At 40.0% G+C, this 27,859-nt stretch overlaps 1 long non-coding RNA gene across 1 annotated transcript; it reads left to right on the top strand.

The window, feature by feature from the left end:
- Positions 1-4,380: 4,380 nt before the first annotated feature.
- Positions 4,381-8,025, top strand: LOC124555066. Its single transcript, XR_006968514.1, has 2 exons — positions 4,381-4,886; positions 7,043-8,025. It is a non-coding gene; the product is annotated as an uncharacterized LOC124555066 (long non-coding RNA).
- The last annotated feature ends 19,834 nt before the right edge of the window (positions 8,026-27,859 follow it).

The raw sequence follows: 27,859 nt of genomic DNA, 5'->3' as shown, positions 1-27,859 counted from the left end.
ACAGATTCAACAACTTATGGAAGGTATGAAAAGACTCTTGGAGTTCCAAACAATCATAACAGCATCGCTTCCTATTACCGGGACCGCGCCACAACACTATACATCTGCCTGTGCATTGAAGTTCCGAGAACTCAACGCACAGCTTGGGGACTTGACTATTTTGCACAGCTGTGTGCACACTTTTCAGCCTATCACATACAAGGTAGGCAGTGGCTTGCTAATATTCTTTCAAGTATTGGTGTTGAAACTTACGGGCTTTACTGTAAACTATGTCCTACAACTCGGCCTGCGAATGCTGCCTCTGACGGTTTTGTAGAAGCTTTAGAGAAGCGTTTTGGCGAATAGTTTCATGTAGGAGCTGCGAGGTTTAATTTTTATAAGACTGTGTAGGAGGCAAGTGGGATTGCAATTATGCTGGAGTGGTGGTTTGGGACTCTCACTTGGAATGGAAGGGGTGGGGTATGTTACAGTTGATTGTATGGCTTGATTTCAGGTATGATTTCATGGTCTGGAAGCTCAAGGAGGTTAAAATTACCCGAGGAATGGATGTCGATTGTGTAGGTATGTAAGAGAAGTGGACCACGTAGAAGAACATGATTCTCAAGGATCAGGGTTACAATGGAGCGCTGGAATTCGATTTTGCGGGTCATTGAATGGTAAAATAGGTCGCAGGTGTTTGAAGAAGCGTTGGAAATTTATGGGCTGGCACAAGAAGTGAATGGTGGAGGATAAATGGATAAGGAAAGAGAGGCGGAGTCATGATATTCGTGATATGAAAGGACTAGTAACACTTCGAATGGGCGGAAAACCATGCAGCAGTTGCATACGCGAGGATGGGGTGGATGAAGGTGTGTACGAGCGTCTGATATCGTGGGGCTTAGTCCCCACGTTTGGCCAGTTAATAGTTTTAGTTTATTGTGGGCCTCCCTTTCGATGGTTAGAAGTCTTTGCAGTATTATTGGAAAGGTACTGTTGTTTAGTAAGTTGTGGTGTCATTCTTAAGGAAATAAGAAGGAAGAATAACCCTTTGCAGTTCTTTTTTTTCTAAAGAAGTAACGCAAAATGATAAGGAACAAATACTGGCTGGGACTACTACATTTCTCAAGTCCTAAAACACAACGTTATTCTCCCAGGCCTACGTTTTTATTGTTTCAATATCGCTAGTGGGCTGTTAACGCTGCAAGCACCAATATGCGAGTACAAAATACGGCGGAACAGTACAGTATTAGCAAGAAGTCCTCAGCTGAAAGAACCTTCGATATTCTTGCAAGACAATTAAATGTTACTGTTTCGACAAGATAAAAAATTTCGACACATGGAGAATAACTTTCTATTCGTTTCAACTCTGTAAGGGTCAACTGCTAAAAAGTAAGAAGAATTCGATGCGGCTGCAAATAAAAGTAGAACAATGCAGCTCAAATAACTTGCAGCTCGGGATGGATAATTAGTCTCACACAAAATGAGCCAATTAAAAGTGCAAAATCAACTGCATCGGATATCCAGGTAATATCAGATTAAACAGTGAGTCATTAGACCATACAGAAGACTTTGAATGATGCTGGCATTAATGGTAGGTCGTTCAGATGAAAACGCGAATCTCTGGCGTGAACCGGCTTACTGTGGTTGTCCTCAGGATTACCTTCTACTTTCCCACATGAAGTCAGACTGATTCAATTATTCGTAGAGGCAAGTTAACACTTCTATCCAGTCGTATATTTCAATCTGACAGGAAGAACTGTCGGAGCATGGTACAATTACGGTTGTGTACAGAGTATACACGCAGATACATTAGTCGCTGGTGTACAGAGAGACATCAGCTTCCACGACGTAGGGAATCCTCATCACAACCATGTGAGTTAGCCACCTTCGCATACAAGCACTGCGTTTCGTGAGTATGGTTGGTCCAACAAGGCCACGGCCGAATTTGATGTCCAGCTGAGCTGGTGCCCCGCCCTAATGACCTCGAAGTCGACGAGACGCTAAACTTTAACCTTTCCTCCTTCCTGTTGGCGAAACAAGATACGTATGACAAATAGTGAAGTTCATTGAGAACCTTAGCTTTCATGGATTTAAGCACTGTCGAGTATCACCAGTGCGTTTAATAATTAATGTGAGAAGAAAACAGTGTTATTCTAACTGCGTTGAAGTCTGGATAAAAACACAGAAACGCTGGGAAAGTAAAAGACTCGTTTATCGTGTGAACAGTCGCCTGTGTGAAACTGAAGCCAATCATTACACACAATTATTTTTTTTTTTTTGTCTTTTCATTTTGCTACACTGTTCAGTCAATTTCCTATAGTTCTTAAACGTCAAACCGAGCATCAGACTTTTTGCTTCATAGACCAAAGCCCTGAACCCTGAAAGCTTGTACAAGTCTCTACCAGAGAAATCATTCACCCAGATTTTCATTTATTTAACTTATTCTTTTGCAAGTTCAACTTCAGCTGAAATGGTATAAGTGATTGGTGGTAGCATTGTCTTAAACGTCAATGTTTTGAACACACGTGAACTATTACCTAAGTATCTGTATAAAAAAAAGACTATATTTTATTCAAGTTTTGTTGTTCATTTTCTGCAGTTATTTCTCTTGGTGGCCCGTTAATGTCACAAAAGGAATAGTGTTCTTTTTAGCTGAAAATGATGTGGAATTAGTGAATTTTGGTGAGAACTATTTTCTTGTGCGAATAGGTAAGAAAGGTAATGTCTACTGGGAAACGATTGAGTGTGTGTGTGTGTGAGAGAGAGAGAGAGAGAGAGAGAGAGGGGGGGTGGGGTGGGAGGGGAGGGGGGGGGGGGTTCTTACTAAGGGTGAGAACACATCGTCGTGGAATTAATGAAGGAATACCTAAAGATACAAATAACAAGTTACTTTCCTGTTTGTAACGAACTTGGGATTGAATTATTTTCACATGTAATTAGGTAATTGAAAGTTGCTTTCATAACAGCTAACTCTCATTGTGTTGGAATAAACAGCTGAGCATAATCTGCAGTGGAAACGACTCCCACAAATGAAAATACAACGTACCGTATTTTAAGTGTTTCGTATCTTTAATACCTGAGGATTATACAGAATTATGCAGGCATTGACAGAATCAAGGAGGAATAGTCGCACTATTTTTATTGTTATTGTTCGATGAGAGTATCAGTGTCACAGTTGATTTTAATTCGTATGACTTTTGTAGTTTCGAAAATATCTTTCCTAAATTTTCGTTGCTGACTGCAGCCAAATAATTTAATTTGCACATCAGCATTGTTTGCTTTTGCTAGTACCTCGTTTTATGATCTGAACGCAACACTTCAGCCACTCTGTGCTTCAGCAGCTTTCACTACCTTGCAGACAAACCTAATTTCATGTTTGTACACGCAAAGGTGTACATATACTGTATGTAATAGCTAACGTAACGTTGAAGTACAGTACGTTTATAAAGAGCAAGCTTTAGCACTAATGCATGTGATGTTTCCATTAAAAAAAAACTTTTCCATTTAATATGAAGTTTAAGATTCGTTGGGCATTCTAAACATAATCGTGTACAGACAGTCCAGCTACACTTCATTACTTTCCATGCGAATTAGCTGTATTGCATACCAAGAGCGTACCCAGGATCTGAACTAGGGGGGGGGGGGGCAGGTCATACTAGTCTCAGGAAACAAGGACTTGAGACAATATACAGTACACTAGTGAAAAACTGCGAATATCTTCTACGGGGGGGGGGGGGGGTGAGGGTGGGGGAGCGAGCGCAGCTCCCCCCCCCCCCCCCCCTGGGTACGCCCATGTTGCGTACCAGTAAGAAGGTAACACTTTTTTTGCTAGGGTTAGCGAGGTAACATCTTTATATTGTCGATCAGAATAATGAATGTCTTAGATTTTATAACAGATTTGCATAAAATGAACATTCGATCAGTTATAACGACGTCAGTATTACGTATGTTGACATTAAAACCGTATGTTGACATTAAAACAGGTTTTACGTATTAAGTAAACGAATGTCAGGCACGATTCAGTCACATGATACTGTAATATTGCTGACAAAAATTCTCTAACGTATTACAGCCTACTGTACTTTATTCACAAATACCGTACTGTTCTCGGTGTTTACGTTAATTTTACCACAGATTTGTGAGTATTTGTTTTCTGTGAGGTTGCAATTTTATTAATTGTGAATACTTTTTACCTGTACATAACTTTAATGAGTAAATGATTTACGATTGCTCACAGAGAAAGTTGTTGGAATGTTAGGCGAATAACGAGAATTCCCTGTCGCTCTTCATCTAATGTTGTTCAGTAATGTTCAGTAATATCAACTGTAAATTTGCCCACTTTTTCGTAAAAGACGATTGAGAGCACCTCACCGTCTCTACTATTATCAACATTTCCTATTATGGGTGACTACAGAGCGCTTGGTAGAATGGGATTGGTCCATTGCGTGGTTGATTGATGTTACCATAAATACACTACGCGGGTTGGAAGTGCACTGTGGAGCAACGCAGCTGTTTAAGAGTGTGTAGTAAAATGAAAGTCATGCATTAAGAACATTGTTAATAAATTGCTGGACAGTTTAGAGTCACTTGGCGTAACAGAAAAGTTAGGCACATGTACGATGAATTTTATATATCAAGATACTGATTTGACTACGTAGTCAGTGGTCCTCTCCACAACAAACATTGCAGCAGCGAGTTAAACTACTGCTGCGCCACACTACTGCCTGCGAGAATTTTTAGAAGAATTGTCGTTGTAGTGAAAGACGAAGGACGTTCGTGACACGACTGAAGAGTGGGGATACAGTTTAAAAAAAAAAAAAAAAGAGTGTTTCGTACTCGTGAAGAAGCCTGTTCTCAGCTATGATGGGAATGAAGTAGTCGATAGATTATGGCATAAAATGATCATGGTGAGTGAAAAAAAATCATTATTTTGACTAACGTATTTACACTTTTACAGTTCCACTTTTTCTATCGCTGGTGCAGTTACTGACATTTGAAATTTAATGGCCCCGTTAGAGCATGGTATGGCAACCGGCACATGGACGTTTTCGTGAGCATCTCATTCATGTTAGCAACACAGGAAAACACTGTTCTGTTTATGCGTTTGGTTATAACGTAGTGAGTTTTGAAAGTAGGTTAATGTAGGTTATTCGCTTCCATCGTGTGACGAAACTCACCCCTGTGACACTGTGAACACACGTGGCTTTAATGACGCTGTGGAGCAACGAGATGCTGTAATATATTTTAAATTTCATTTCCGAACGTCACCGAAGATTTCATGTGTTATACTAAGCTCACAGGTTAGGGTAGTAAACGCGCACTCGAAACAACAAATAAATATTGGTCTGAGAAGTTTCGTGCCTAAGAGATTGTCTGTAGAGAAGGAATAAAGTTTTTCCTTAATCCAGTACGTACATTTAAAAAAAGAAAAACTGTCGTTTAAATGCTTTTGGTTGCATAACTCTGGTTCCATCACAATATCTGTTAGGGCGTTAAATGCTTTCTGTATTGAACGTTATGAAATAAAAATTTATAACTATAGCACAAAATAGCAATCAGCTGATCACATTCGAAGGCAAATCTATAGTACTGGAGTGCCTCCCGCTTCTGCCACTAGATGTCTCTGTAGAAAAAAGATGACTGTAGAAATTCGCATGCCTTTGACGCATAAGTAACAAATACCAAACGATAGCAAATTTGAATGTTGGTATTTTTCTGCAAATAGCATGCAATGTCTTGGGAACAGTACATAGGTAGCTTAAAGTGCGTATGGTGTAAGTAAGTTTCTAGGATCATTCTTACATTTAATTATAAACAGTGTCACGTACATTTATATTAAAAGTAGCGCTTATACGGAAGGCTAGGCAAGCTTCTACTATTTCCTATTTGGTACATAAAACGAAAAAGTTTGCTGCAGATGCTGTTTCCCTGTGCATGCAATCAGGCTAGCTTTTACAATAATTCTGCTTCAAAATATAGTTCCTTAAAAATTACTTGAAATGAATAGTTCTTCAGAATGACACACTTCATGAATGAAAAATATCGCTTAGCTAAATTTATCATAGCGAGGGAGAACGTGGGACGCAGAGGTCAAGAACTTACGGCACACAACCTTGGAACGGGGGGAAGATTGTTTTATGTAAATATGTGAGAGATAAGCGCACAAGAAAATATATTACAAGCTAAAATAAAATAAAAGAAACAGCTGCATGAGTGTTATGGGGAGACGCACTGACATAGGTTATTGTCTACAGGTACTGTAGACTTACTGCTTGCTATAAGCTCTTAGCTAAACTATTGTAGCAAAAAAGTAAATAATATTAAATTGCATTGCAAAAACTGATGCTTCAAAAGACAGTTTTGCACACAATGTGTGAACTTCCCAAGTAAACAAAAACAGCTGTTCAGTAGTACACAGATGCCAAGAAAAGTGCTGGCAATGTGTAGTTGCATATGACTGACCAGGTTGCTGTATTTTGCCGAGTTGCTGTTATTTGAATAAATGGAAATGCATGAAACTGCAAGTGTCCAATGAAATGACACATTAATTTTGCATTTTACGGATTTTTGTAAAATTCTAGCTAAAGTTTCCTTCCTGTAACCATATGGGCAGACATAAGAACAATTTATACAAATATATAGTAAGAGAAGAATTGTCAGTATTGCCATGATATTGAAACTGTGAATTTGTTATTGGTAAAACAGCAACCTGTATTTGTTAAAACTTTTCTTGTGCAAGAGACATTTCCAGCAATTCAGAGTCGCTGTGAATAATTTATTCAGCTACTCTGTGGCAGTCATATGCAGCATAAAATTTTACTATATACAGTTTTCTTGTTTAACATACAGTTAAAGTTAGTGTTCCAGAAAGAGAATTGAAGGGGAAGGTCTTTATCATAAAAACTTTTAAGTTTTTTGTGGTAGTTATATTTCATACTGGGATAAAGTTGTAAGTTGATTTACTGTGATTGTTATTCAAGATAGATATGTAATACAAGAGCTAATATTATGTAGGATATCCATCTAGAATTAGATGCTAATGAACTTTTGTAATTTTCCTCAGTCATTGCAGGCAGTTGCTCATTCAAAGGCCATGGATGCTTCCTTTCAAATTCCAGGACTAACCCTCCCCAGGCGCTAATGTCCAAGCTGTCTGCGCATCGTTAAATATTACAGCTATCACCACCTGATAATAAACTTCATTTGCATTGCTGCATTCATACTAACGAATTTGACTCACCAGTGGGATGATTGCTCAGAAGATTGTGTGTTCTGGGTCCAACAGTTATCTTCAAGTGAACAGTGCACATATTATGTTCCAGCTTTACTAGGCAGTGACAGTTGTTCATCTCGTTGAACATTCCATAAATTTAATTTTCTCACAGAGATCAGGCTGCATCCATTTGAAATATGAAATAACTTAAAATAATTTTGGGCCTTTTGCAATTGTTATAGTGTTTAAATTAGTCAAAAAAATGTTTCAACTGTAGTTCTTTGCTGTGGATTCTGAAATCCAGTATAAGGCAGCAAAAAGTGTCATTAAAGCTTGCAAGAGGTGCTTTTGCTTATGTTTTTTTAAAATAAAGTTTTGACAAGTTTCAGTAGACTGAACAGGAAAAAGCTAGCACATTTTTATGTGGTTAAACAATTCAAACTACCATTTCAACTTTGTTTTTCAAAATATTCTTGACCTTACTGTTAAAAATAAAAATTATATTTTCTTATATTCACCTGTATAACATGATGCTTCTCTTTGTCTGAGAGTGCAGTTAATATGTTAATAATTGAGTTTTTAATACTGTTATCTAACTGTGGACTGTAACAAATTTCACCATTTTGAGGAACAGCTTTTTCTGTTATGTACTTGTGTGTTTAAAAGTGGTGTGTATTCTAATACAATGTTGTTGAAAAAGTTTGTGCCTGCCCTGTGTTGTAGATGAAAAGATATTTAACTTATCCAGAGTAAATTGTATCATAACCTAATCTGGCACATTGGCGTACAGTTCCTAAAGTTTTCATATGACTGAATAAATAAATCCTTTTGAAGTGTCAGTTTTTATTCAGCTTTGACATCCTTACTAATAGAGCAGTGCAGTTGTAATGTTACTAGATGTGATGTAATCCTGCTAAGTATGTGGCAACAGATTTTAAAACATTTTTTTTATGTTGCTAAAGTTTCAAGTTGTGTGTTCTTGTGTACAGAACACAGTTTTCTGGAGAAGCAATGCACCTGTGATGCATGCACACAGTTGTAGGGTTTCTCCCATCAATAAAACACACACACACACACACACACACACACACACACACACACACACACTTTACAGGTAGAGCACAGTTGGCAATGTTGAGTGCACCATATATGCTGTTATACTTTAAGTGGGCTGTTTCCTATTGGCACAAGTTGGTTTTCATTAAACAGTACACAACAAAATATGTATGGCTACAGCCTTTCCTTTCTCATTCCTGTTTCTCTGGTTAAAGACAGCTTCTTAGTAAAGCGCTGAATGTTGTAATGAGGCATACAGTGGTATCACTAGTATCTACTGAAATACAAAACTGTATAGCTCATCGCGATTTATCTATAGAAAGAAAGCCTCTTAGTAAATCAGTGAAAGTTGGAATGAGGCATATAATTTTATCTTTAGAAATAAAATAAAAAATTGTATACACTACTGAAAATACAATAAATCGATGGCAGAAATAAGTAGAAAATAGACCAATACTAGCAAGTTGTTATGGGCTGAAAATCCAATAGAAATGATGAACATGATTACACTGGAGTCCTACAGCACTGTGGCACATTACATCAACACTGGACTGCTAGATGCATTTACAGCTTGATTGATAAAATGTTTCATATGCTTGTTGAATGTTGTTTGAAATGTAAATGTGAAACATTTTTGTGCAAAAATAAAAACCCTCTCCTAACTCACCTGAGAACTGTGGTGGCTTAAATGAGGGGTTTGATCATAATAATGTTATGCTCATTAATAATGGTTTGCTTCTGGAAAGGGACTAACATAAAATTTTGGGATATATGCCTGAGGTGGATTTGGGAATCAGTGAAGCAAGTGGCTGTTGTCATCTAACATTATGCTGACTTGCCTAATGGAGCAACTACTTTTTGTCTAATTGGAGGTAAATCTTCAACACAAGATTGAGAACTGCTTGCTTTGACTGATATTTTATCCTTGTTGAGTTTGTTGATGTTAAATGGCCTTAGGTGACGAGCAGTTTTGTATTTCAGATGATTCCACTATGAATTGTAGTATCAGAATTACTATACAATTTATTTTGAAATGAGCTACTTGAGACCTGAAAGGAAATAGCCATAAAAACATGAGTAGTCAGTAGCAAAAAATTTTTTCATGCTGTTTGTGCTATCTTTTGCTTAAAATTAGAAATAAGCATGTTAGTGCATAGTTGTATTTATGCTGTCCCTGCAGGATGATAGCTTGCAGGTCAGCAGACAGAAACGTGAAGTTCTATTTCATAGCCTTCAGTACCTAGCTTTTGAGTTACATAATACTGTGAAATATTTTATTAACATATCCTCATTTATATGTGGAGGAAGATATCCCCTTGCTTACCTGCTCTTGTGGAAATTATTGACAAAATGACATTTTGAAATTGGCCTGTTGTCTATGCTTCCATACATGCTTAATGATAGACATTGAGAGCTGTTTGCATTTTTGTATTTACTGAAGTAGTCTCTTGTAGTTTGCCTGAGATATACTTTATCTACATTTATATAGCTGCATTTCAACTTGTATAGCTAACAAGATCACAATTACAATGTTTGTTACAGTGTTAAGTTTTCACTGAAATATGAATAGTTTGAAAATAATGTTTCAAGTCTATTGAAGATGTTCAACTACTACTATAAATTCCATGTATTAGGAGCAGAGATGTTAGATTTACCATCCACGAGCAAATAGTTTATTTTAATAAAGAGGATTGGCAGTAGTTAATTTACAGGTAAAGGTTTTAAGTGCTATGATACCCACAAGTTAGACAAAAACAGCAATAATCTGTGAAGCATGTAGTGCACATGCTGATTACTAGTAGTCCAGAACATTAAATTTGTGGAAAAATTGCATTTATTGATTGCAATCATTATTGTAATTATAGACGCACACAGTGTTATTTGTATCATTTACTACAAATCTTTTTTGTTGGTGCCATAATGGGCTTGCTGTAAAACTAAAATTGCACTGTTACATGTATGGTAATTATGTGAAGTTAAGGGGCTACATGCCACATTCTCAAAAAAATAAAAAAATAAAAATAAAAATTGATAAAACATGTAAGTTTGCCCCCTCTGCTGTTTGTATTTATATTACATTCTGTTTCACTACTGCACTCTATGCTAATAGTGTGATGATACAATGCCATGTACTTCCTTTATTTGGAAATAACAAGCATGATGAGCTTAACAGTGATAACAATTAACTAGAATTTTTTAATTTTTCTTCAGACATAATTTTATTATTGAACAGCAAACATTCATCATTCAGTAATGAATATGCACATGAAATATGATTTTCTTCTCAAGAATTTTAAACCTCTTTAGTCAACAGTGAGGTGTAACCAATACTTCAATGGCACACCTAGAAGATCATAGCTTTTACTGAAACATTCATTTTTAACTAAAAACAAATCCATCTGTATAGAAGTACTGAGTACCTGGTGGGTTGTATTTGTTTTCATATATTCTTTGATAATGTGCAGTTTTTTCTAATCATAAAAACAAATGTTGAAAAAAAAAAAAAAAAGAAAAAGAAACAATGTCATTTCACTGAATTCATCTAACTGAGGCAGTTACTTTAACAATGGTAAATGACTTCAGTAAGATGGTTGTTCCCCCTTAATAGTTCATTTTCATATGGAGTGCAGACCAAGAAAGCAGTCTTGTTTTTCATTGATAACAGGCTAATCAGTTGTAGAGACTGAGAGTAGTTAGTATACCACATATTATTTTAAATAATTATGAGAGGGGACAAGACTGTGCACATGCTAATTGTAATTGCAGTCGGGAGCAAATTAAATTCATGTGAAACTGTGCAGAATACTAGTAGATGAGCTACCTGCAGTAGTTACCATAAAAAAGATGGGGAAGTTTGCTAAGATAAAATATTTAGTTCAAAGCCCCCCCCCCCCTTTCCCCTGTTAAAAGTTCTGTAGAACACAGTGTTTCCAGGTTGAGCCATCAGCCCCATTTATATAAAATGCATTATCAGACCAGCATACTTTATATTTTAAGCCTGTGTATTTCCTTTGTTTCACAATACTAAAGATAAAGCTTTCATGCTGTGTTGATTGCTTGCAAAAAACTTCTGGTTCTAGACTCTCTCAATCAGCTTCAAATGAATTCTGCAGTAGAATATACTAAACTGTATGGCATAAACTGTTTTAGTAGTCTGAATGTGATGCTGGTGCAGATGGATCTGTAAATGAGGTAAAGAAGGTAAAACTGTCCTCAACCTGAAGGTTTATTTCAAAAACAGTGTTTTGGTAGTCATAATACTATAGGGAGTGGTATTCTGTACTGTTGCCTTTCTCCAACCTTTCGAACTTGCTGAACAAGTAGATGTACACTTTAACACGTGTTTTGAGCCATAGTGCATCTTCGGATTTTTCCAAATTGATGAACTGTTGCCGGAGATGGCACAATTTATAAGTAACAGCAAAAAAACTGAGGACTTTCGGATTTTATCCACCAACCCTTAACTAGTTGATATTATACTTGTTACGTCTTTATTGGTTAGGGTCATACTTCTCCACTTTCTCCACCAGACATTTATTATGGAAAATTTTTTTCTGAACTAAAGCAAGTGATGTACTCTGGGTCCACTTTGGAACTACCATTTTCAGGGGGATTTTTTATCTTATGATGGGTAATCCTACTCGGAGAGAGTTTTTATTTTGCAGTAAATTCGGTGAAGTGATTTCTGCTTAATGACTTTCCGAGCATAGGGTTTACGAAGCATTACTTCCTCCGCAGTTAGTAAGAGATAAACCAATGCTCAAACAAAGATTTTTCTAACTACTTAAATTGTATGTTATAGAATGCATATCGAAGGATAATGGTAGATGGTTTAGTTCTCAGAGTGGTAACACAAAGTTGTTAATATTCTCTTTTAAAAAGTAAAGCAGCTCCCCCAACACACCTTGAAAACTTTATTTAGTGAAACTGGCACAGAGCGTCAGTTGTATGTGTTTGACCTAGCTGCTGTGGTTTAAGAATTAGTTGTTTGTGGTTAGCAGACTAGAACCAAAACTGCTTAATCAACTTAGTGTAAGAATCATATTTTAATTTCATTTTATTCATTCAGGTGTCAACTCACTGTGAAGTAGGATTTGTCTTCAGAATACAATAAAAATGAATAACATAACTATAAATTCACATAAAATACAAACGAATGTTTGTATGTGGATAATCGCCTCCACAGCCGAGGTTGCTAGACTCTGAAGTAAGCTGTTCCAAATCCCAGTAGTCATGAAATTTTCACTGACAGTATTTGACCTGCAAGGGGAGGAGAGGAGGTGACCCAGAGTTTCCAATCACCAGTCTTTGTGTCAATGTCCCAGATTAAATTCTAAACCGCTGTGTGGTGTCTCACAAAGTGAGGACATGTAATTCTGTTGGTGGTGATCTATCCATTGGATGGGGATGTTAAACTCGGCAGTCTCTTGAGTGCTTTTCAAGATGAATGGGCTACATGCCAGAACCAAGTTTCACCCTCTTCCTTCCCTTCATCCGTGACAACTCAGATCCAACACTGCAGTGTATGGCACTCATCACTGTCATCCACAGGACACAGCTACACGCATGACACATCATAACAGGTGATGTAGGCAACAGCAAACCACCTCCGTTAGGACCTTGCCATGAGCTGCAATGCAGAATTATCGCATCTGCTCTCCCTATGCTCATTATCTGAGTACTGGACTATTTATTATTTTATGAAGATAGAGCAGTTGGTTGTCTGTGTCTTTGTTGAAGGGAACATCCCAGAATTTGCCTGAAATGATTTAGGAAGAGCACTGAAAACTTAAATCATTGTTACTGGACTGGATGAATAACATGTGCTTGGATCTAAGGGGTCAGTCTCTCAACAACTGTAACGCCTCATTTGGTCGGGTTGTATTGTGCTGTGTTACGCTTTGTCTTCTGAATGATGGACATGAAGAGGTAGGAAAGGTGTAGTCTGAAAGTAACAAGGAAATTTTGTCTGTAAAACTAGTAACTACTTTTCTCCCCATCAGATTTTCTCTAAGTGAATGGTACCTAACAAAAGTTGCAGGCAATTAATAAAATCAGTACCCCTTATTGTTTGTAGTGAGTGAAACTTAAGAAACTGTTAGTTCAAAATGGGCTGAAAAAGCACCATTAACAAAGTGTGTAAAAGTAGAGTAAACAAATTTGAATAGTTTCATAGTGAACTTCACCTGCTGGTGCATTGAGCAAATTCTCACTAAGAACTGAGAGAGATTTGAGTTACATGGAACTCCCAGTGCAGGAGAAAAGGATGGTGTGGCATTGCTGTTGGAGGAACCAATTGTACATTTTGCTTGTCTCAGTTGGAAAGAAAGGGGAGGGGGATAGAATTAGTAGAAAGTGTGAGTTGGATTTGTTGTCAATGAGTATTGCCAAACTGTTTTGTCCAATTTGCCCCATAATGTTTGATACTGACTACACATGTGTAAGAGCTTGGTTCGTGCAATATTAATTTGTTCTCCCCCCCCCCCCCCCCCCCCCCATTTTCTGAAAGTATGCTGTCTGTTCATAGAACAGTTAGGTCGGGTTGAGGGAATTTTAGGTTGCAGAAAGGTAAGTACAGCAGCTGCTAACCCTTAAATATGTAAGATATGAAACAATACCAGAGAAAACTGTCAAACATCAGCAGTTTTGATGTACTGCGTCCCTCCCGCTTTCACAACAGCATCCAATGTGAACAAATTGTTCATTCAATGTGGTGACAAGTCGATGTGCGAGCTAAGGTACCAACCCATCGTATATCCGTTTATTAATTGTGAAAATAAAATTTTAAGTGATCTTTTTAGTTGATCCTAATGTTTGTTTCTGAACTTGCCCATTCAGATAACGTTTTCTGTCACAAAGACATTGTGTTACACTAAAATAAAATTTACTCTTTCATTTTCATAGATTGATGTCGTGGTTCTGGCGCGTTCCATCAAAGTAGAACCAAAGAAGTAATGTTAATTTAATACTTGTTGAATACTAACGGAAGTTAACTGGTTAAATTTACTGCTTTGGAAGCAGATTATTTTATTTAGCGCTCTTAGCTATGGAAAAAGTTTTTTTCCCTGAGCCCGAAGGCATTGTAATTCCCGGTTTCCAGGCCAACTAAAAGGAAAAACCGTTCAGTATTAAATGTTAATCAATTACTCCATTACACTGTTCCACGAAATGGAAATTATTCTTCGGTAATACGGTTTATTTTTATTTTTTTAAAAAGATGAATCCGTGGCTAAAGAGTTCACTTGGTTTTCAAAGGATGAAATCAATGGACAGATCTTGTCACTTGTATTTGTCTTTCGTTGTGCTTGCTTCAAGTTGCATGGATCTAGTCTCGATTCTTTGGGGAACAATGTAGCATACTGCCATAGTGTGCCCTTTGAAAACCTTGCAGCTTGGTTATTAGTTATGCCTTGCGGAGTCACAACATGAGCAGTGAAGTGCATCGAAACCACGATCAACAACTGCACTGGGCGATTCTCGTATACAATGTTAAAGTAGGCAGTTAGACATGGAAGTCAGAAGTGGGAGCTCCAGCTGGCCAAGCGATTAGAAAAAATTGCATTCTGTGATTTTCACTTCTGACCAAGCCCTGCATATACCATAAATTTGGACGTACCTGTAATCGGTGATGACGAGTAGGTGCGGTCCCCTTGGTAACAGTATCTGAGTGTGTGTATTGTACATACATAAGACCTAATCAAAACAAGATAAAGGGGCACTCGCCAGTCATACTACCCTACTGCTATCATGAAGTCCATGATGTCGATGTCGTTTGTATCGTGCCGAGTTTTTCTGTGCATCCGCAGCATTTAGTGAAATGCAGAGATTTGTAATGATTCCACTTCAGAAGGTTATAATAGTAGCGGACTTGCTGAGAAACGTGTGGAATTAACTTCTAATAGCGGTGGCCGTGCGGTTCTAGGTGCTCCAGTCCGGAGCCGCGCTGCTGCTACGGTCGCAAGTTCGAATCCTGCCTCGGGCATGGGTGTGTGTGATGTCCTTAGGTTAGTTAGGTTTAAGTAGTTCTAAGTTCTAGGGGACTGATGACCACAGCAGTTGAGTCCCATAGTGCTCAGAGCCATTTGAACCATTTTTAACTTCTAATAGTTAAACTCTAATGATTTGGTTGAACTCGTATAAAGATAATCTTTTGTAAATTGCGTTCGGCGTTGAGATTTTCTTTTTAGTATTTCTACTTCCGAAGTGAGAAAAAAATTTTATACACGGAAGTAACTTGGAGAGTAACTTAGAAGTGTATGAATAGCACATTCTATTTGTGTTTTTACGTCTTTGATTATGATCGTACGTGTTATCCTTTGAGCTGAAGATAGGTAAAGAAACAATTAACACAGATCTCAGCTGACTGTCAGCGCAGATAGTGTTGCCACAAATTAGGGCAAAGTCTGGGTCACACGCGTGGAAGTTATTTTAATAGTAGACTCTTTCTGCTACAATCTACTGTACGCAAAGAGTGTTTCTGATCGCGAAGCTATAATTGCTGATGAATATGAGGTAAAGGTGAGAGTAAAGAAAGATTGAAAAATTGTGTATATGACGAAAAACTTGAGCAAACGGGTCAAAAGGAAATTCACAAAATGGAAAGATTGAAGAAACCGGTACGGAAAAGAATGTTCAAGAGTTTTGAACTTGGCCTCTGAGAAGGTGTCAACTGGTGAAGACTTTTTTCGTGGGATCAGTTACAGCGAATGACCTGGTCAAGAAAGAGGGTCTTTTCATCTCTATCCAATTTATCAGGTAAGTGAGTCAAGGTTTTAGTGAGCTCCAGATGCAAAATCAGCTGGGTCGTCTTGTTGAACCGCAGACACCAACGAGAAAGAAGGGGGACATGCTCCGATACCAGTAACTGGAATGGATGCACTTTTCCCCTAATAAAAGGTAGGAATGCCACAGTCCTATTAAATTAGTCACTGGCTACGTTTGGTATGTTGCTTCTACCACTCTGACTCGATGTGAATCCTGCGTTATGACCGTTAGACATTAGTCGACACATACCTGTGATGATCTTCAAGGTCACCATCTTTCATGAATCGTCAGTGGAAAGGGTTATATCTATAACACTACAAATGTGTTGTAGTGACATAAAGTATGATTTATGAATGAGTGGGTGGCGATGTATGAACCTTGCGTGGAGACTTGGTGATCAAAAGACGGATTCTGTAGAACTGTACAGTGCGTGTCACACAGCATATTCTGCTGGAGTGCTTGTTGGAGGCTTCCCGACCAAATATTTACCACCTTTCATTCGAGGTAATGGTTACTGACATTGTTAAGAGTTCGAAAGCAGAGCCTTGGTCGCCGTGCGATCTCTCATTATTCCTACTATCAGTATGCAGGGCCTGCTGGCAGTGTTACAAATGCTTCCCGTGGAAAGAACATCGCATTGAATGAATACAGATACGTGTACACATACGCGAAACTATCTTACAAGTCATATAGTAGCCTGCACAACAGCGCAGCTTACTTTAACCCACGTCACAATTTGATTTACTGTTATCTGGTTTGCTAGCACCATCTTCAATCGTCGTAGTTCAACTGTTGATGGTTATAGGTGCAATGTGGTCCTTAGTCAAGGGCCTGTCATCGAAATGACCGCGCTTCGTGCAATCATTGAAAGTCTTGGCTCCATCGTATGAAATGTCTAATTGAATGGCTGGTATGTGGATTATTAGCTTCATAATCCTTCATCTCTGGCTGTGTAGCCTTTGTGTTTGCTTTTGTATACACAAGCGCAGTATGTGCATATTTGTAGTCAAATACTTAATTTATTTCGTACTTAACAGGTCTCTTCCATAATTAGTAAACGCGGATGTTATAAACCTTTTACACGGCTACAGACTTGGTCGATATAAAAATGCTAATACGCTTTCGACAACAGCAAGAAGTGATTGTGTTTTCTTTCAGGAGAATGATTGCCGGCGCTGTATGATTTAGTTTAGATTTACTATAGAAGCAACTCCTCCTGGTGCCTGACATACACTACTGTCCATTAAAATTGCTACACCAAGAAGAAATGCAGATATTAACCGGGTATTCATTGGACAACTATATTATACTAGAACTGACAAGTGATTACATTTTCACGCAATTTGGTTGCATAGATCCTGAGAAATCAGTACCCAGAACAACTACCTCTCGCCGTAATAACGGCCTTGATACGCCTGGGCATTGAGTCAAACAGAGCTTGGCTGGCGTGTACAGGTAAACCTACCTGCCCATGCAGCTTCAACACGATACCACAGTTCGTCAAGAGTAGTGACTGGCGTATTGTGACGAGCCAGTTGCTCGGCCACCATTGACCAGACGTTTTCAATTGGCGAGAGATCTGGAGAATGTGCTGGTCAGGGCAGCAGTCGAACATTTTCTGCATCCAGAAAGGCCCGTACAGGCCCTGCAAAGTGCGGTCGTGCATTATCCTGCTGAAATGTAGGGTTTCGTAGGGATCGAATGAAGGGCAGAGCCGGCCGCGGTCGTCTAGCGGTTCTAGTCGCTCAGTCCGGAACCGCGCGACTGCTACGGTCGCAGGTTCGAATCCTGCCACGGGCATGGATGTGTGTGATGTCCTTAGGTTAGTTAGGTTTAAGTAGTTCTAAGTTCTAGGGGACTGATGACCACAGATGTTAAGTCCCATAGTGCTCAGAGCCATTTGAACCATTTTTGAAGGGCAGAGCCACGTGTCGTAAAACATCTGAAATGTAACGTCCACTGTTCAAAGTGCCGTCAATGCGAACAAGAGGTGACCGAGACGTGTAACCACTGGCACCCCATACCATCACGCCGGGTGATACGCCAGTATGGCGATGACGAATACACGCTTCCAATGGGCGTTCACCGCGATGTCGCCAAACACGGATGCAACCATCATGATGCTGTAAACAGGACCTGGATTCATCCGAAAAAATGACGTTTTGCCATTCGTGCACCCAGGTTGGTCGTTGACTACACCATCACAGGCGCTCCTGTCTGTGATGCAGCGTCAAGGGTAACCGCAGCCATGGTCTCCGAGCTGATGCTCCATGCTGCTGGGAACGTCGTCGAACTGTTCGTGCAGATGGTGGTTGTCTTGCAAACATCCCCATCTGTTGACTCAGGGATCGAGATGCACGATCCGTTACAGCCATGCGGATAAGATGCCTGTCGTCTCGACTGCTAGTGATACGAGGTCGTTGGGATCCAGCACGGCGTTCCGCATTACCCTCCTGAACCCACCGATTCCATATTCTGCTAACAGTGATTGGATCTTGACCAACGCGGACAGCAATGTCTCGATACTATAAACCACAATCGCGATATGCTACAATCCGACCTTTAACAAAGTCGGAAACGTGATGATACGCATTTCTCCTCCTTACACGAGGCATCACAACAACGTTTCACCAGACAACGCCGGTCAACTGCTGTTTGTGTATGAGAAATCGGTTGGAAACCTTCTTCATGTCAGCACGTTGTAGGTGTCGCCACCGGCGCCAGACCTTGTGTGAATGCTCTGAAAAGTTAATCATTTGCATCTCACGGCATCTTCTTCCTGTCGGTTAAATTTCGTGGTGTAGCAATTTTAATGGCCAGTAATGTACTTTCACTTGCCTGTCCCCTAATAAATGGCAGTATTTCAGGGTGAAGTACTGTGATGCTGTTCCACACTGCTGCCAGAGAGTAAACCGTGAATGAGGAAATGGAGGAATTGAATTTGGAACTGGAATTAGAATCAGAAATGGAGGAACAGGAAGCCGCACCGTCAGGCTTAGGGGAAGTGCAGAACGCAATTGAAAACTTTAAGGATAATAAAACAGCACGAGAAGACGCCATAAAGGCCGAGTTATTAAAATTTGCGGGAAAGAAGATGGAGACAGCTATTAATGAATTAATAAAGGAAATATTGATTGCGGAAGAAATTCCCAAGGATTGGAACATGGGAATAATCTGCCCATTTTATAAGACAGGTGACAAGGCAGAGTGCATCAGTTACTCGGGTTTCGACACAACATATAAGGTGTTTAGCAAGATTTTATCCTCTCGGCTAGAATATCGGGTGGTAACGATACTGGGGGATTAACAGACTGGATGCAGGGAAATATATCCGCAGTGGACGTGATTCTTCTGTTGGGCCAAACGCTAGAGAAATTTTACGAATATGACAAGCAACAGCATCAGTTGTACTTTGATTTTAAGCAAGCATACCACGGCCTAGACAGGAATAAGATTTTCCAATGTATGAAGGATTTTAGAATCCCAATATAATTAGCGATGTTGACCGAAATGACAATGATAGCAACAGCTTGCAAGGTCAGAATAGAGCAAGAGTTGTCGCGAGAGAGCCGTGTAGGGAGAGGATGCAGCAGGGACATGTGATCTCTGCGCTACTCTCTAATTTAGAAGTGGAGCAGTTAATTCGGCAAATGTCAACAAATACAGGGGGAACAGTATTTATCTGGCAGATCCAGGTGGTGGAATACGCTGACGATGTTGCATTAATTGCAAGAAATGGCAGAGTTTCGAAGGACAATTATGCTGCCTTGGAAGGAGCAGAGGTGAAACAAAGTAATGCTGTATGTTGATGTGAGACCCTAGTGAGAATAGAGGAGAGACTTCAATGAAAATAAATAGGAAAGAGTACCAAAGGGTGGAAAAGCTTCGATAATAACAGAAGATAAGAGGACAACAGGTCATTCAAGAAAGGACAGCAAGTGGAAACCGATGTTGTTATTCCTTTCAGAATGAATTCAAGCTAGAAATGTTTGCAGGAATACAAAAATCCAAATGTATTTGACTATATTAAGACCTAGAGCAATGTTTGTATCGGAAAGCTGGGTGATGACTACAAAGGAAGAAAGCTAGTTCTTGAGATGGGAAATGAAGATTTTGGCAAAGAAATTTGGGGCAGTGGGAGAGAAAGGAAGTTAGAGAATTAGGACAAACACTTTTTGAGCATATGGATATTATAGTGAAAATCGAGCAAGAAATAATATGAGCTGGTCATGTACGGAGAATGCCAGAATCACGAAGTGTTAACAAAGTTTTCAAAACAAAAAAGCTGTGAGGACGGGTCAAGGTGTGGGACACAGTTTTAATCTGCCAGGAAATTTTGTTAAGAAAATGTTTATAGGAAAACCTGAGGGGAGAAAGAGACGTGGAAGACCAGCAAAATGATTTGCACGAGGACCTCAAAGCAATGGGAGCAAGGAATTGGAACGTAATGGACAGAGAACAATGGAGGCTGATGACAAAGGAGGCCAACGCTCTTCAGGGACTGTAGCGCTGACGAGTAAATACGTGTGTGAGGATACCCAACACAAGGGTCTTTACAAATCTCTTCTTTGTGTGGAAGTTCATGCACATGTTCATAAAAAGGTTCTTCTTATTTTGGAAGGCGCTCTTGGCCAAAGCTATTCTTTTCTTGATTTCCCTGAGACATCACATTGCTTACGAGATGGCGAAATTCGATTGCTTCTTCGACTTGCTCACTGCGCGAAATCCGATTGCTTTCTCGAGTTGCTCACTGCCTATTCTCATGTCAGTCGTACACCCACCACCTTTCTTGTCTATAACGATGACTTTAATCTTCTTGGTATTTATTTTTAGTTTTGTTATCCCTTGATTTAAGACCCAATACATTTTTTTTCTCTGAACCTGTCACTATTGCATTGTCATCGGCAGATCTGATGTAAATCTAATAAAACTAAACTCTGTCCGAACAGGCCTTGGAAGGCCTATCGGTACCGACGGCCGCCGTGTCATCCTCAGCCCACAGGCCTCACTGGATGCGGATATGGAGGGGCATGTGGTCAGCACACCGCTCTCCCGGCCGTATGTCAGTTTACGAGCCCGGAGCCGCTACTTCTCAATCAAGTAGCTCCTCAGTTTGCCACACAAGGGCTGAGTGCATCCCGCTTGCCAACAGCGCTCGGCAGACAGGATTGTCAACGATCCAAGTGCTAGAGGATGTAAATCTAATGCCTACCATTAATTTTGATTCCACTTGTTTTTTCTTGCATTGTTGTTACTGCCTCCTCGATGAACCTATGACAGAGGGCATTATAGTCTCACTCCTCTTCAGATTTTTGCTTCTTTCTTGGTATCATTAATATCCAGTTTGTATATACTCAAAATTAATCACCTGTCCCTCCAGTGAAGTCTTACTTTGCGGTTCAAATTTCCGTCTGGCCATCCAGTTAAGATTTTCTGTGATTTGCCTATATCGCTTTAGACGAATGCTGCGGTTGTTCCTGTGAAAGAATACGGCCGATTTCCTTATCCATTCCGAGCTTATGCTATATCTGTAATTAAATCGTCGTTGATGGGAGGTTAAACCCAAGACTTCTTTCCTTCCTTCCCGAAAATCATCTTCGGCTTGAGTGCCATGTTGGAAAACACATGACATGTGCTAAGCGAATTACCATCAAGCCCCGAATAACATGATTGAAACAGAATTACTTCTAACTGTTAGAATTAAGTCTGTTTGGTTTATATATTGAGAGAGTGACGATGATCTTTGCAGATCAGAGCTGGTGGCATAACAAAGAGATCCACTTAGCAGTCCTCGGATGCTTTTCAACATTAGCTTAATAAAACACGTTTCAACTGTGGAGTGCCACCTATCAAAAATACAACTTTCCACATTTGTTTTATGCTCTCTGTCTTCCACATCTTCTTCTCGGGTTTCACTCTACATATTACAGTGGTGGTAAACAATCTCACTTCCTGTCAATAGCAAAATAACTACATATACTGTTTGAATTGTGACGTAAATCACATCTAAGCCAGGAAAGTGATCACTTTTAGTCTTTGCCTGGCTCAGCTGGTTGTTGACAGAGTAGGTAACTTAGGAAATGGCATGTGAAAGAATTTGCTGGTGGGAGAATGCTTGCATCGAATTTCTGTGCTGTTCTTCTTCAGACTGCATATGCTTGTTTCGTTACCCTTTTTTGAAGATAAAGGTGCCTTGAGAGCGAGGAAGCATTAACATTTCCTGCGCCATCTAATAATGCTGCCTTGCTCCAGTACTGACTTTCAGTCAGGAAGTTTTTTTAATCGCTCTGCGTCCGATAAACAAACCAATCGCGTTGTCGGTGAGAGGTGACTACAGTAATTTAGATAAATTAAAGTCGCAAAGGAAATATAACTGAGAAATTTATGTGCCGGTTGTTATTAAAGCACACGAGACTGTATAAATGGAAAAACAGTTCCAAAGGATGAATATTCGACCTAAGAACATGTCTGGAATGTAAACATGTAATATAAGGCTGGTGTTACACGAATAATGTCCACATGTAGCGTGATTACTCTAGCAGTAATACACCGCATGCAGAGCTGTATTATGACATACACTACTGGCCATTAAAATTACTACACCACGAAGATGACGTGCTACAGACGCGAAATTTAACCGACAGGAAAAAGATGCTGTGATATGCAAATGATCAGCTTTTCAGAGCATTCACACAAGGTTGGCGCCGGTGGCGACACCTACAACCTGCTGACATGTGGAAAGTTTCCAACCGATTTCTCATACACAAACAGCAGTTGACCGGCGTTGCCTGGAGAAACGTTTTTGTAATGCCTTGTGTAAGGAGGAGAAATGTGTACCATCACGTTTCCGACTTTGATAAAGGTCGGATTGTACTCTATCGCGATTGCGGTTTATCGCATCGCGACATTGCTGCTCGCGTTGGTCGAGATCCAATGACTGTTAGCAGAATATGGAATCGGTGGGTTCAGGAGGGTAATACGGAACGCCCTGCTGGATCCCAACGGCCTCGTATCACTAGCAGTCGAGATGACAGGCGTCTTATCCACATGAATGTAACGGATCGTGCAGCCACGTCTCGATCCCTGATTCAACAGATGGGGACGTTTGCAAGACAACAACCATCTGCACGAACAGTTCGACGACGTTTCCAGCAGCATGGAACATCAGCTCGGAGACCATGGCTGCGGTTACCCTTGACGCTGCATCACAGACAGGAGCGCCTGCGATGGTGTACTCATCGACGAACCTGGGTGCACGAATGGCAAAACGTCGTTTTTTCGGATGAATCCAGGTTCTGTTTAGAGCATCATGATGGTTGCATCCGTGTTTGGCGACATCGCGGTGAACGCCCATTGGAAGCGTGTATTCGTCGTCGCCATACTGGCGTAACACCTGGCGCCATTGGTTACACGTCTCGGTCACCTCTTGTTCGCATCGACGGCTCTTTGAACAGTGGACGTTACATTTCAGATGTGTTACGACCCGTGGCTCTACCCTTCATTCGATCCCTGCTAAACCCTACATTTCAGCAGGACAATGCACGACCGCATGTTGCAGGTCCTGTACGGGCCTTTCTGGATACAGAAAATGTTGGACTGCTGCCCTGGCCAGCACATTCTCCAGATCTCTCACCAATTGAAAACGTCTGGTCAATGGTGGCCGAGCAACTGGCTCGTCACAATACGCCAGTCACTACTCTCGATGAACTGTGGTATCGTGTTGGAAGCTGCATGGGCAGCTGTACCTGTACACGCCATCCAAGCTCTGTTTGACTTAATGCCCAGGTGTATCAAGGTCGTTGTTACGGCCAGAGATGGTTGTTTTGGGTACTGGTTTCTCAGGATCTATGCACCCAAATTGCATGAAAATGTAATCACATGTCAGTTCTAGTATAATATATTTGTCCATTGAATATCCGTTTATCATCTGCATTTCTTGTTGGTGTAGCAATTTTAATTGCCAGTAGTGTATATGGGCACCATAGAACGTGAATACCACTCTTTCAAAACTGCTCTTGGCTGAGAAAAATAATCGGAGGCGAGTTACGCCAACTGAAAGCATCCTAAACATTCTCTGTAGGGGTCATTGCAGGAAATTGTAATGACCAAATTGTGTTCTGAGTTGTTTCCTGTTGAATATATTCATCGCGGGTCTTTGGAGATAACTTGTTGAAATGACGAGAGTGCACGTTCCAAAGCGAGTCCGTTTTGTATTACACCATATCGCATATGTCTCACGAAATAACTCTGGTTGTAAAATTTGAGACATACGAGTCTATGCAAGGCCCTAAATCTATTTCCAGAGGGAGCCTTAGTTCATCGTGGGTTGTAAGTCAAAGGTAGACAATCCATAGTCACAAGGTGTCTTCCGTCAGTCGATGTTCAAGTCCCTATTATTTCATATTACAGACTACTTACCGACTCTTTCTACCGGTTCTGCTACGCACTATTCTTGGCTGGGATATGATTGGATTGGTCGAGCATTGTCTAGTTGGAGTTTATTATTTGCAGTCCAGTCTCAATGCTGACGGGCATATGGCAAATGCTACATTCCCTGTGACTGGCCGGGATTGGAACGAGAGTTGCATGTCACCTTGTATACTTACTAATTTCAAGAACCGTATTGGATTCACGTACACGTATGCGATACCACCTCCCTGATGGCTATCACATTCCTCTCACAACATAAAACCAAATATTTCTCATCGGTGCGTGTCATAGCCTTTGGCCCTAAGGATCTCGAAGCTGTCGTTATACACTCTTATCAGAATGTATGACAGATAACAGCTTGACCACATATGCCAGAGTTTTATCTGCTCCATCTGACCAAGCTGGCTATTTCAACTGTCTTATAACTCTCTTTGCCCAACCTACTCCGAAAATTAATTATTTGCTATTTAAATATGATGCAAGTGAGTTGTATCACTACTGGCTTGGATGTAACAGACTTCCGCGGTCTACTCGCAGCAGCAGGGCTATTTGTATTTTGAGAATGAAAATATGGTCCAGGTAGGCTGTATTATTATTTTTTTTTTTATTATTATCTACGCGATTGGCCAGTTTCGGCTTTTGGTCACTTCCAAGCACATATCTTAAGCTTCCAGCTTCATTTTACATTATAAAATATCGCTGGTACATGTGGACAGGAACACATCTTACTTCGCTCTCTCTCTCTCTCTCTCTCTCTCTCTCTCTCTCTCTCTCGCTGTGTGTGTGTGTGTGTGTGTGTGTGTGTGTGTGTCTGTGTCACAAAACAATATACTATTGTTCATGATTACATATATTAGCCGACTCAAACGGAAAGATGACGTCTTTCTGTTTGTGCTGTTTGCGTCGGCTAATAGACTTAACCGACTTAACCATGTGCGTATGTGGTACAAAAAAAAAAAAAAAAAAAAAAAAAAAAAAAAAAAAAAAAAAAAGACCTAACCATGTGCAATAGTATATTGTTTTTGGGCCACATTCGCACAGAAGTAGGATGTGCTTCTGTCCACAGGTACCAGCGATATATTATAGTGTATAATGAAGCTGGAGACTTAAGATACGTTCTTGAAAATGACCAAAGGTCGAAACTGGCCAGTCGCATAAATAATAGAAAAATAATACAGCCTCCCTGGACCATGTTTTCATTCTCAAAAACGTTGAGGCTGTGGACCCCCAAAAAGTTAAAATTTTAGAACTATATGTATTTGTTGTGATTTTCCCTAAGCTACTGGAACTAGTGCATTAAAATCTCTGAGCATAGGCACATTGACGGCCAGGAAATAATAATCGGAGATAGCCTACCTCCAGACAGGCACTGCCTTATGCGAAAGGCTAATTTCAAAACGTATTTTCGCAGATAATTCCACGAATATCTTACTTCTGATCCAATTACTTCCCCCTTCCTTTGTGATATATCACGAAATGGCCACCGTAGTAGAACATGAGAAGTTATGGCACATGCAGCAATGTGACGGCAGACATTTTGCTGCTCAGTATTCATCAGTGGTCTAGTATAGGATACAGTACTGGTAATAGGCTCTCTAGACGATATCTCATGCTATTTCTTGTTAAATATAGGTGTGTAAGTTAGATAGTAATCGGATGAAGCAGGGAGAACACTGCGTTTTAGTTATATCTTATTGTTGTATCCCACATCAAATGCAGGAGCTATTTGTCAAATGAACATAGTTTAAATTGTAGAACGCAAGCTTGGATGTAAGAGAAAGCCTGATGGCCACAATATTGCCTGGATAAATAAAAATAAATGTGTGATTTGGGTGGTCGAAGATGAATTGAGGTTTGAAGGGAAAAAAAGTTCGCATATGGGGCGAGCTGTAAGTTCTATATTGCGACACACCCTTTTCCCACTAGAGATGAAAGGGAAATAGTCACTAGTGTCTCGAGAAATGGAGAAACATGGCAACAAATTTAGATTTAGACAAAAATCTGTATGGTGCGGAAAGAGGCAATTGATCCTAAATAACTAAAAATGAGAGGTCGTCCACATGAGTACTATAAATGGAGAAACATAGCAACAACTTTAGATTTAGACAAAAATCTCTATGGTGCGGAAAGAGGCAATTGATCCTAAATAACGAAAAATGCAAGGTCGTCCACATGAGTACTAAAAGGAATCTGTTAAATTTCGGTTACACTACAAATCACACAAATCTAAAGGCTGTCAATTCAACTAAGTACGTAGTGATAACAGTTAGGAACAACTTAAACTGGAACGATCACATAGACGATGATGTGGGGAAGGTGAAACAAAGATGCATTTCATTGGCAGTACACTCGTAGAGGCAACAAATCCACTACGCTTGTCCGTGCTTTGCGGTTTGAGATCCTTACCGTAGGATTGACGGAGGACATCGAAAAGAATCAAAGAAGGACACTTCGTTATGTATTATCGCGAAATAGCAGAGAGAGTGTCAACGGAAATGATACGAGTGTTGAGATGGCAATCATTAAAAATAACGCGCTTTTTGTTGCATTGAGATCCTTTCGCGAAAAATCAATCCCTAACGTTCTCTTCCAAATGCGAAAATATTTTGTTAACTTTCGCCTACATAGGGAGAACTGATTATCGAGCTCGGAAGGGAAGATTTACGTGTTCGGAAGGGAAGATTTACGTGTTCGTTTTTCCCGCGCGCTGTTCGAGAGTGGAACGGTAGAGAAATACTGTGAAAATGGTTCGACGAACACTCTGCCAGTCAATAAAGTGTGAATTGCAGAGTAGTCATGTAAAAGTAGATGTAGATGAATACTTATATAAACGCATGTGGCCGAGCGCTTGACAGGGACTAAAGAGTTCTTTGTAGGTAGGTGGGCACCAGTCCAGTTGTCTGCCCCTCACCCACCCTCCGTAGTAGTGACGGTTACATAATTACGCACAGCGAGTAATAAGACGAGAGCGTCTAAGGGCAGCCGTCCAACTTCCTGGCAGCTAAACACCGCAACTATGGGCTACTTTTATCTTTCCGTCACCGGCTTTAAGCATTCCTCGAATAGCAGTGTTTATTTCTCCTTCAGTCTTCTGTTATCCTGCTTTGCCCAGTGGTAGCGTTCGCTGTTTCCAGCCAGTGGTCCCTGATTCGATTTCCGGCGGTTGCACCAATTTATATCGTTGCCCTAAGGCAACAGAAAGTTTCCTCTAGCAGGGTCTTGCCAGCTTGCAGAGTAGTGACACTGCTATTTATGCTCATCGTCGGGCGCTGGGCTCACATTAGTCAGTTCATTGAATGCCTGCACAAAAATGGAGAAAAATTATGTCTTCTGACAGTTTATTAAATTTTGAAAGCGGTAGCTTTTACCGAGGTCTTGAAAAGATCTCCAATTTACAGAAATATTGTACAGAATTCT

This window comes from Schistocerca americana, chromosome X (genome assembly GCF_021461395.2).
Source record: "Schistocerca americana isolate TAMUIC-IGC-003095 chromosome X, iqSchAmer2.1, whole genome shotgun sequence".
NCBI lineage: Eukaryota > Metazoa > Arthropoda > Insecta > Orthoptera > Acrididae > Schistocerca > Schistocerca americana.
This window is presented reverse-complemented; position numbering and strand designations above follow the sequence as displayed.